Here is a 7,805-nt window from a genome sequence, read left to right as displayed (position 1 = left end):
CTTGGGTAAAATCCTTTTAGAGAGCAACTGCAACTGCTAAGAAAATAGAAACCAACTGGAAGTCTGTGTATTGCCAAATAACATGCTGGGCACTGGAAATGGCTGATTTTGTAAAACAATTACCTTTTGTTTCAAGGTTACATTTTTATTTGAACCAGATTTCTTGCCCATCTTGCCAGTATCACCTGTTTGGAGAGAAGAAAAAAAAAACCCCAAAAGAACCCCAAAATTCACACTTGCTCTCTAGGCACTGCTTAATAATGAAAAGGAACTTAATGCTCCTAACCCGCTCTTGACTGGTTTTATTCCTAACTACAAAACGAGTAACAAAAATAATGTTCTTCTGATTGCACTGTGCTTCTGAATATTTTTAGCCTAAAAATACACATCATAAAGGAGTAGGAAGACTTTGAGGTGAAATATCGAGGACTTTGGGGAACTGAGTGAAATATTTTTAAATGCCCCTTGGAAATTTCCACACATCACTCATATGGAGGCATCCTCATACATCCGTACCGAAAGATTCACACTGCTGGAGTTCAGCATAAGTGCAGTCTGCTCCAGAGTCTCTCACCAACTTGCAGAATTACTTGCTTCAGCCTGGAATCCCGTCCTCTCTATGCTTGTCTGTTAGCCCACAGATTTCTTTTGGTATGTTACTAGCCCCTTCTCTAAAGCACTTGCTGTTTGGTGACTGCTGCCATATCTCGCAGTACAAACACAGTATTTTAGGATAAAGCCTGAAAGCATCTTGGATTCTTGTCTACTACATCATTGAATTTCTCCCCCTTTCCTCTTTTTGCCTTACTCCCCATGTCATTTCTAGATGGGGCTGTGTAGTATCGTTCAGAAAGGCTAGAAAGGGTTACTAAAAACACAGGGAGATTTCTTGTGGTATATAGGAAGAGAGATACTGAAAGAGAGCTGTTAAAGGATAGAAGACAGATGGCTTTCTCTTTTCTAATCACTGCATTTGGCACTCTGCTTGGCTACTTCACAGAGCAGAGGGGTCCTACTGTCACCTCTTGCCTAGGACTCCTCATTTGCCATCTTTTCATGGGGAGTGCCATGCTTTTTGAACTACTTCTTGGACTCTCCAAGAAACGAGTGGGAGTCAGCACACACATCCACTGCCTGGTGTGCTCTGCACACCCTGCCCACCCCCTTCAGCCACGGCCTGTGCTCCACCTCAGCACTCTGCGGCTTCAGTGGAAGACAGGGGCTGGCCTGAGGGAGGATCATGAGTCAGCCGGTGGGAGAGAACACCCCCGGACATTTCCCTGTGCCTGAGACACCACATCCTGTCACTATGGAGGCACAGCAGCAGTTTTTAAGAGGCTGTTTGAAAATAGCAGCTCACTGACACCTTTTGACTGCAGGAGGAGAGGCACCATGCTCTCTTCAAGAACTCTTCAAAAGGATTCACAGTAATAGAAAAATGTTGTCATTGCGCATGGGCTGAACTTGAACAACCTCTATGACTGATTATGATGCTGAGAACAGCTGATGAGCACAGTGCAATTTCAAGTGCAAGGTCTTTGCTTGTGCTGTGCGTATGCTGTGCAGGGGGAATATTGGCTGTTTAAACAGTAGGTGCACTTCACTAGAGCAGGGTGTTTGATGACTCCTGTACGTATCTCTTCATAAAGACTAGAAATATGCTTTCTGAAACAAAGATAGTATTTAAATTGATTAGGCAAATAATAAATAATGCCCTCAGCTTCCCATCTGCAGCAGTCTCTGAGCGCTGGGCATATGGCACCCTTCCAGACCACATGGCAGCCAATGAAGGAAAACTGGTGGCTATTATTTCACCCACCTTTGGCAGGAAATAAAACATCTGTTTAATCCTGTCAGTGGGACTCCCCAGCAGTTAGGCTGAGGTGGTTAAGAAGGAATATGATTGAAAATTATGTTTAAGGCAGCAGAAGGCAGTGATATTCTTTTCAAATTTGATAAGACTTCAGCCACTGATAGTTTGAGGGTTGTGGCCGGTCAGGACCTCTGTTTCACAGCTGAGCCATAGAGAAATCTTCCTTTTGAAAAAGGGCTTCTTTCAGCTGGGCTCAAGGGACAAGTGGTTGTGGACTGGGACTGCTCACAAGTAGAGCAGCTGTACTGGCTGCTGCTCTCAGTTCTTTTGGTTACCAATGGTATTTTGCATTGCTGTTCAACCACAAGGCAGTGTTAAATGCTTCAACACTTGGACTATTAATGTGAAAAAGCAGCATGGGCAAACATGACATTCTGTGAAATATATAAGCAGATGAAGATATTTTGGGGGTGAAGAGCAACTTCTAAAATGATCTTTTCCCCTGGAATGTTAAAACCAGTACAATTGACTGAATGATAAGCCAGTGGGCTGACCGAATAGCTCGGCTAAGCAGTGATGAAGGGGAAGCTGGAAGTCCCACCTCCTACAACAGCAGCAGAGCCCTAAGAGGTCAAAAGAGGCAGCCTCAAAAAGAGGGAGGGGATTTACTATAGATGATACTGTCAGAATGGTCCACTGAAACTGAGCAAAAGGAACTTTAGACCAGGCGCTCAGATTAATCTACGTAACAGTCTCTAGCAGGGAAGGGTTCAAATCCCTTTCCAGAAAAGGACAAAACAAAGTCTTGGGTTCAGCAACCAAAAGAATAAGCCTGTGCTGAATTACTGGAGCAAGATGAAAAACATTTGCTGTTTTGTGGGATTCATCTTGCTCTACCCTCTTCATATCCAGCAGAGCCTGCTCACAGACACTGTGGTGCTCCTCTTTGAACTGGTTTGGCTCAGTGGGTAGATGGGCATTTAGTTAGCGGTGGTCACTTTGGAGGGAGGAGGGTTTGGAGAATCTTTTTCTACAGGCAGTCACTGAGAACAGATTCCAGCTGGCTGCAAGCACTCCCACTAGGATGTGAAGCACAGCAAGGTCTAAAGTTTAAAGATGCTTCTGAGTACCCTCGTCAGCTGGTAGGCACAAGCACCCTGGCATGCAGGGCAGCACTGAAATGCACAGTCATAGCCATTATTGTGCCACCATTTAGAAACAGTTGATTTTGATGCAGTTTGAAGCAACAGAGGTGGACTAAACCCTCTAAAAAATTGTACCCACTTGAGGCAGTAGCACATAATTAAGAGGAGCCCAAGTCCAACCAAAGACACCAACCAAAGCTGGAAAGCAAAATGGGACTTTGGTAAACTTGGCTTTGCCACATTGCACCCGCTTCTCTACTGGCTATGACAAAGTCAGGAGAAAAAGGTCCAGCCCCTGCTGCTGCAAGCTCCTGTTGTCCTTTGCTTATCAAAAAAATCAGCTGTTGCAGCAACAGGCTGCTGCTCTGCTTATGGGCTCAGACTTACTAAGGCTGGGCAAGATCATTACCATCTTCCACCCTGACCTCCTGCAGTATGACCACCACAAAATGGCACCAAGAGTTCCTGTGCAAGCTTCACATGCCTGAATGAATTGGAGCATATTTTGAGAAGGAATTTAAACCTCAGTTGATAGTGGTGGATTATATATTTACAACTACTAAAACTCTTACCATGTTTTGTTTCCCTTACTGTAAATAAGGGGTGAGCTTTTCTTCCGCCTTACGGTGTTTGTAATACTGTGTGAAATGGCATTTTTTCAAGTCTACACTGCAGAAAGAGTGCCTTGCTTGACTGTTGGCTACACAGTCACAGGTGTCTTTGCTCTCACTTATTGATGCTATCAAGAAAGCTGCATCCCTTAAAAGGCTTCCAGCTGAATTTAAGCTCCAGGCCAGATACTTTCTCTCTGCAGGGTAACTTTTACCATCAACTCTCACTGGAACAAGGCAGCTTTAAAACTAGGAAAAAATGAACAAGGAAATCAGTGACACCAATTATATGCCAAATGAAGATAAGTCCCTCTGTCTCATTAGCACTGTTTAATTATGCTTGGATTTACATTCTAAATGTAGTTCATAAGAATTCACAAGGGCAAGTGTTCGCTTCCACTGTTGTAATCTGCTCCATAGCTAATACGTCTCTCTCCTATAAGATCAACAGTTTTAAGGACCTGTCTGCTTGATTCATAAATAAAGAAGATGCTGACATTTCACCCCTTAGAAGTGAAAAATGGTGGTTAACTAATGGCTTATATTTGCATTGCTGTGAGAGTCCAGAGGTCTCATCTGACTTCTCAGCTTCCTGTGCTGGGTCTATGTGACCACACAGAGAGTCAGGGCTACAGGGTCCTACACCTGCAACTAGATGCACAGGCAGCATATTTTCAATATGCATGCGTGAATGTATTAAGGTGTGTATATGTCTGTCTCTCTTCTATCTCTTTAAATGCAGAACATCAAAGTTTGCAGGAATTTGAGTCTTATCTCCCCAGTCTCAGTCAAGCACTTGAAACAAGGCATCTCTCTTTGGGATTGATTTTAAGCTCTTTAACAGTGTATCACTACAAACCTGGTAACAAATGTTCTAACTACTTGACTCAATCTAGTTACAAGTAGATTGCAGCAGGATTCTAAAAAGCTGCCCTAAATCTGGGTCTTCTATCAAGGGGTTCAGCTGAGAAAGAAAGGAGACACACTCCCTCATGCCCTGGAGAAAATGCCCCCAGAGCCAGGTCCTTGCTGACCAAGAGGAAGACTTCTCTTGGACCATGTGCAATGTAGCTGTCCAAAACATTAACGAAGGAATATCTCCAGTTTGAGAAAGGTGAGGTTTAAACAAGCATTTCCATACCAGCCAACTCTAAAAGGAGGGAATGGAGCCGTTCATAGGGGAGGAGAGAAGCAAACACTCTCTTTCCCTACCAAGTCTGGTTAGGAATTCAGTGTTAAGAAGATCCATCTAAGAAGACAAAGGTTTCCAGAACATCATCAGCATTTCTAGAAGAACAGTGAGTGCAAACATGCTGCCTAACATGGCACCAGTCTTTGCTAATCCTTTCTAAGTGGTTTTGTTTGATTCAGAAATACTATTAATTAATCTAACCACATATAAACACTATTGATTGAGAATTTTACTGTTCTCAAACTATTGTTTATTATCTTAGGAAAACATTTTACATTTGCATCCTGGATTAGTACATGTCTGCCAAGACCAGATGTCATTGCTTAGTCACAGTGCACAAAGGCATCTGATGCTCGGTGTAGGTTAAGCGTTTGGTGTCCAAAGGGTAATGAACATAGATGCAGTATTAGATATGAGCTTCAGATGCTTGAATTCATGAAGGACCTACAGGAATAAACACTTGCGTGCCCATGGGATATGGAATAATTGGAACAACAGGTTCTTCCTACATGAGCTTAGTCAGGGAATGCTTAAAAACGACGACGGGGGGGGTGTATGTGGGGGGGTGTGTGTGTAATTTCTGCTCTCTAGAGATAATTATGCAGAAGCTGAGTGCTTAAATGCTGGTAGCACCCAGATCACTGTGGCGGCTGCTGTGATGGTGGTTGTTTCTAGGAAGCTCTGGTTCTTTGTTATGTTGCAGAGGACAGCATAGGCCAGCATGAGTGGTGTGTTAGGACTCTGTCATATGCCAAAAAAAGCATTGGCTTGGCCAAGTATTTGTATTTGTGTGGTGGCATAAAAGAAACACTAAACTAAACGGCCGCCTGAGGGCCCCATGGGAAATGGTACTGACTAGCAGGGGATGTTTCCTGTATCTCCTGCTGGTGGCTTTCCTGCTGCAGAGCACCTCTGCTGTTTGCTGTTTGTCAGGTGAGAGATAATCTCTAATCGCATTCTTGCCCTCCTCTTAACAAACTGATTTTGGTCAGTGAATAAAGCTAGTATTTCACCCACAAGGGCAGGATTAATAGCTGCTGTGTGGAGGAACACTCTCTGTTCCAAGACCTGGCTGAAAAGTTTCCTCCCTGTCAAACCAAACAGTGATCCACAGACACTGGAAGCAGACTCTAATCTCTGGCAGTTTAGAGGGGTGTAATGCAAACATGAAAGAACATAACTGCTGGATACAACTTGTTGCTTTAATGAGAACATGCCCTTGGAGTTTATGACAAACAAATTCCAGTTGCTTTATTGTATTGTGTCTGAATTTCCCTCTGTCGTTTCAGCTGGATACAGCACACTGCTGGATCGTGCCTGGAGAAGGAAATTATTTGTACAACTGTGGAGGGAAGGAGAAAATCTTTGACAAGATGTCCACAAAATGAAAAATTGAGAATACTGGTAGGGCAGCCAGGCAATTGCCCCTGTTAAGAAAGCTGTTCCTCCTGCTGGAAAGCCAGTACACCAAAGCCCAGCTGTGAGAGTAAGCCTGCCTCTGGGGAAGCCCCTTTTCCTCCAATGGGCTCTGGAGTGAGCACAGCCAGGCAGTGGGGCAGCCTGAGCTGGAAGTGAAGACCTGTCCTGCACCATGCTAAGCCGCTGCCATTTCCCGATGTGTCTCTCCATCTTTTCCCCATGCCAGCTGCTGCTCACACACACTTCCCAATACTGGTGCTGCTCAGGCCTTGGCTCAGCTCAGTCCTGGCTGAGAAGTAACCCAGCCAAAAAGAGAAAACTGAGTTTTCACCCAGGCCCACAAGCTGCGTGGTTGTTGGTCTGGAGGCAAGGGAGGCTGTGTGTGCAAAGGCCTCGGGGGTGAGTCCTGGGTTGGCTTACACTGACAGCAAAAATCACATCTCCAGCTAGGAATGTGAAACTGAGAGGTATTAAACCCTGGACCAAGACCAAAACCATCATAACTCTTACACCCTTCGTGACTTTAGTTGCTATAAGACAGCATTTTCCCCTCCAAATGAGCAAACAAGTGTAAAACAATGGTTTTAATTATTAAGAAACTTCTAACATACAACCACACCCTAAAGGAATCAACTTCTGTGAAGCACTTAGATAATTTTCGTATTAAATATTTGTCTTGTGTAAAAAATACAAAATCTTTAATGGTAAGAGGGTATTTATTTGCCCTAAACCACAACAGCCATGCTATGAGGTTTACTAACTGCTGCATTATATCTTTAACTGAAAAAATCTGTTGCAGATTGTATATTGTAGGAGCTACCAGTATTTCTTTCGCCATTTGAAATTAGTTTAGAACTACCTATCATTAATTCACCTTTGTCAGCACAATGTCCTGTGAATAACATGTTAGAAATCATCAGCAGTGACCATCACAAGGAAATGTGTGTCTTGAAAATTATAAAATGGTATTTTAAAAGGTTTCTGAGTTGTAATTGTGTCATTTCAAATTACAAGAATGGCAGTAATAGGAATGAAATCCAGAGCAGAGAGCAAAAGAACTGAATTACAATACTTCCAGCCATTTTTAATTATAAATATGTTCTGTGAATCCTGCTTCAAACTATTTAGGTATCAATTAATGCATTTTACAGATTCATCATTGTAGTACTTGAGCACCTAAAGCTAAGGCTTAACACAAAAATTGAGGAGACAAAATTCAGAATGGTGAGAGTTAAGTACAATTACAGATCCTATTTCCAGATACTACAACTTAATACTGCTGTGAACTCCAAACAGAAGTCAAGTTTCACTCTGGAAGCTCTGATTCTTATTTTAAGACTCTTGCTTCAAGTCAGGTGGAACGTATGAATTGGTGAGTTTTCCTTCACCCTTTGTTACAAGCTATTTCTCCCTGCTTTACATAAGCTATAAGAGAAACCATTTTCTCTTAGTATTTGTTGAATTGATAGCTAGCCAAGTACAGCCAAATCCAAGCAAATACCGCTACCACATGCCAATTTCTAGGAAAATTAGTGTCATTAATATTTAAATCCTCTGCCTGCAGGAGGCAAAGAAGCTCTGGTCAAATATCGCAGAGGGACGAGCAGTCCTGACCACTAAGTCAC

This window comes from Pezoporus occidentalis, unplaced genomic scaffold (genome assembly GCF_034315485.1).
Source record: "Pezoporus occidentalis ecotype Australia unplaced genomic scaffold, CSIRO_AGI_Poc_V1 ctg88, whole genome shotgun sequence".
In the NCBI taxonomy this organism is placed as follows: domain Eukaryota; kingdom Metazoa; phylum Chordata; class Aves; order Psittaciformes; family Psittacidae; genus Pezoporus; species Pezoporus occidentalis.
Note: the sequence above shows the minus strand (reverse complement) of the source record.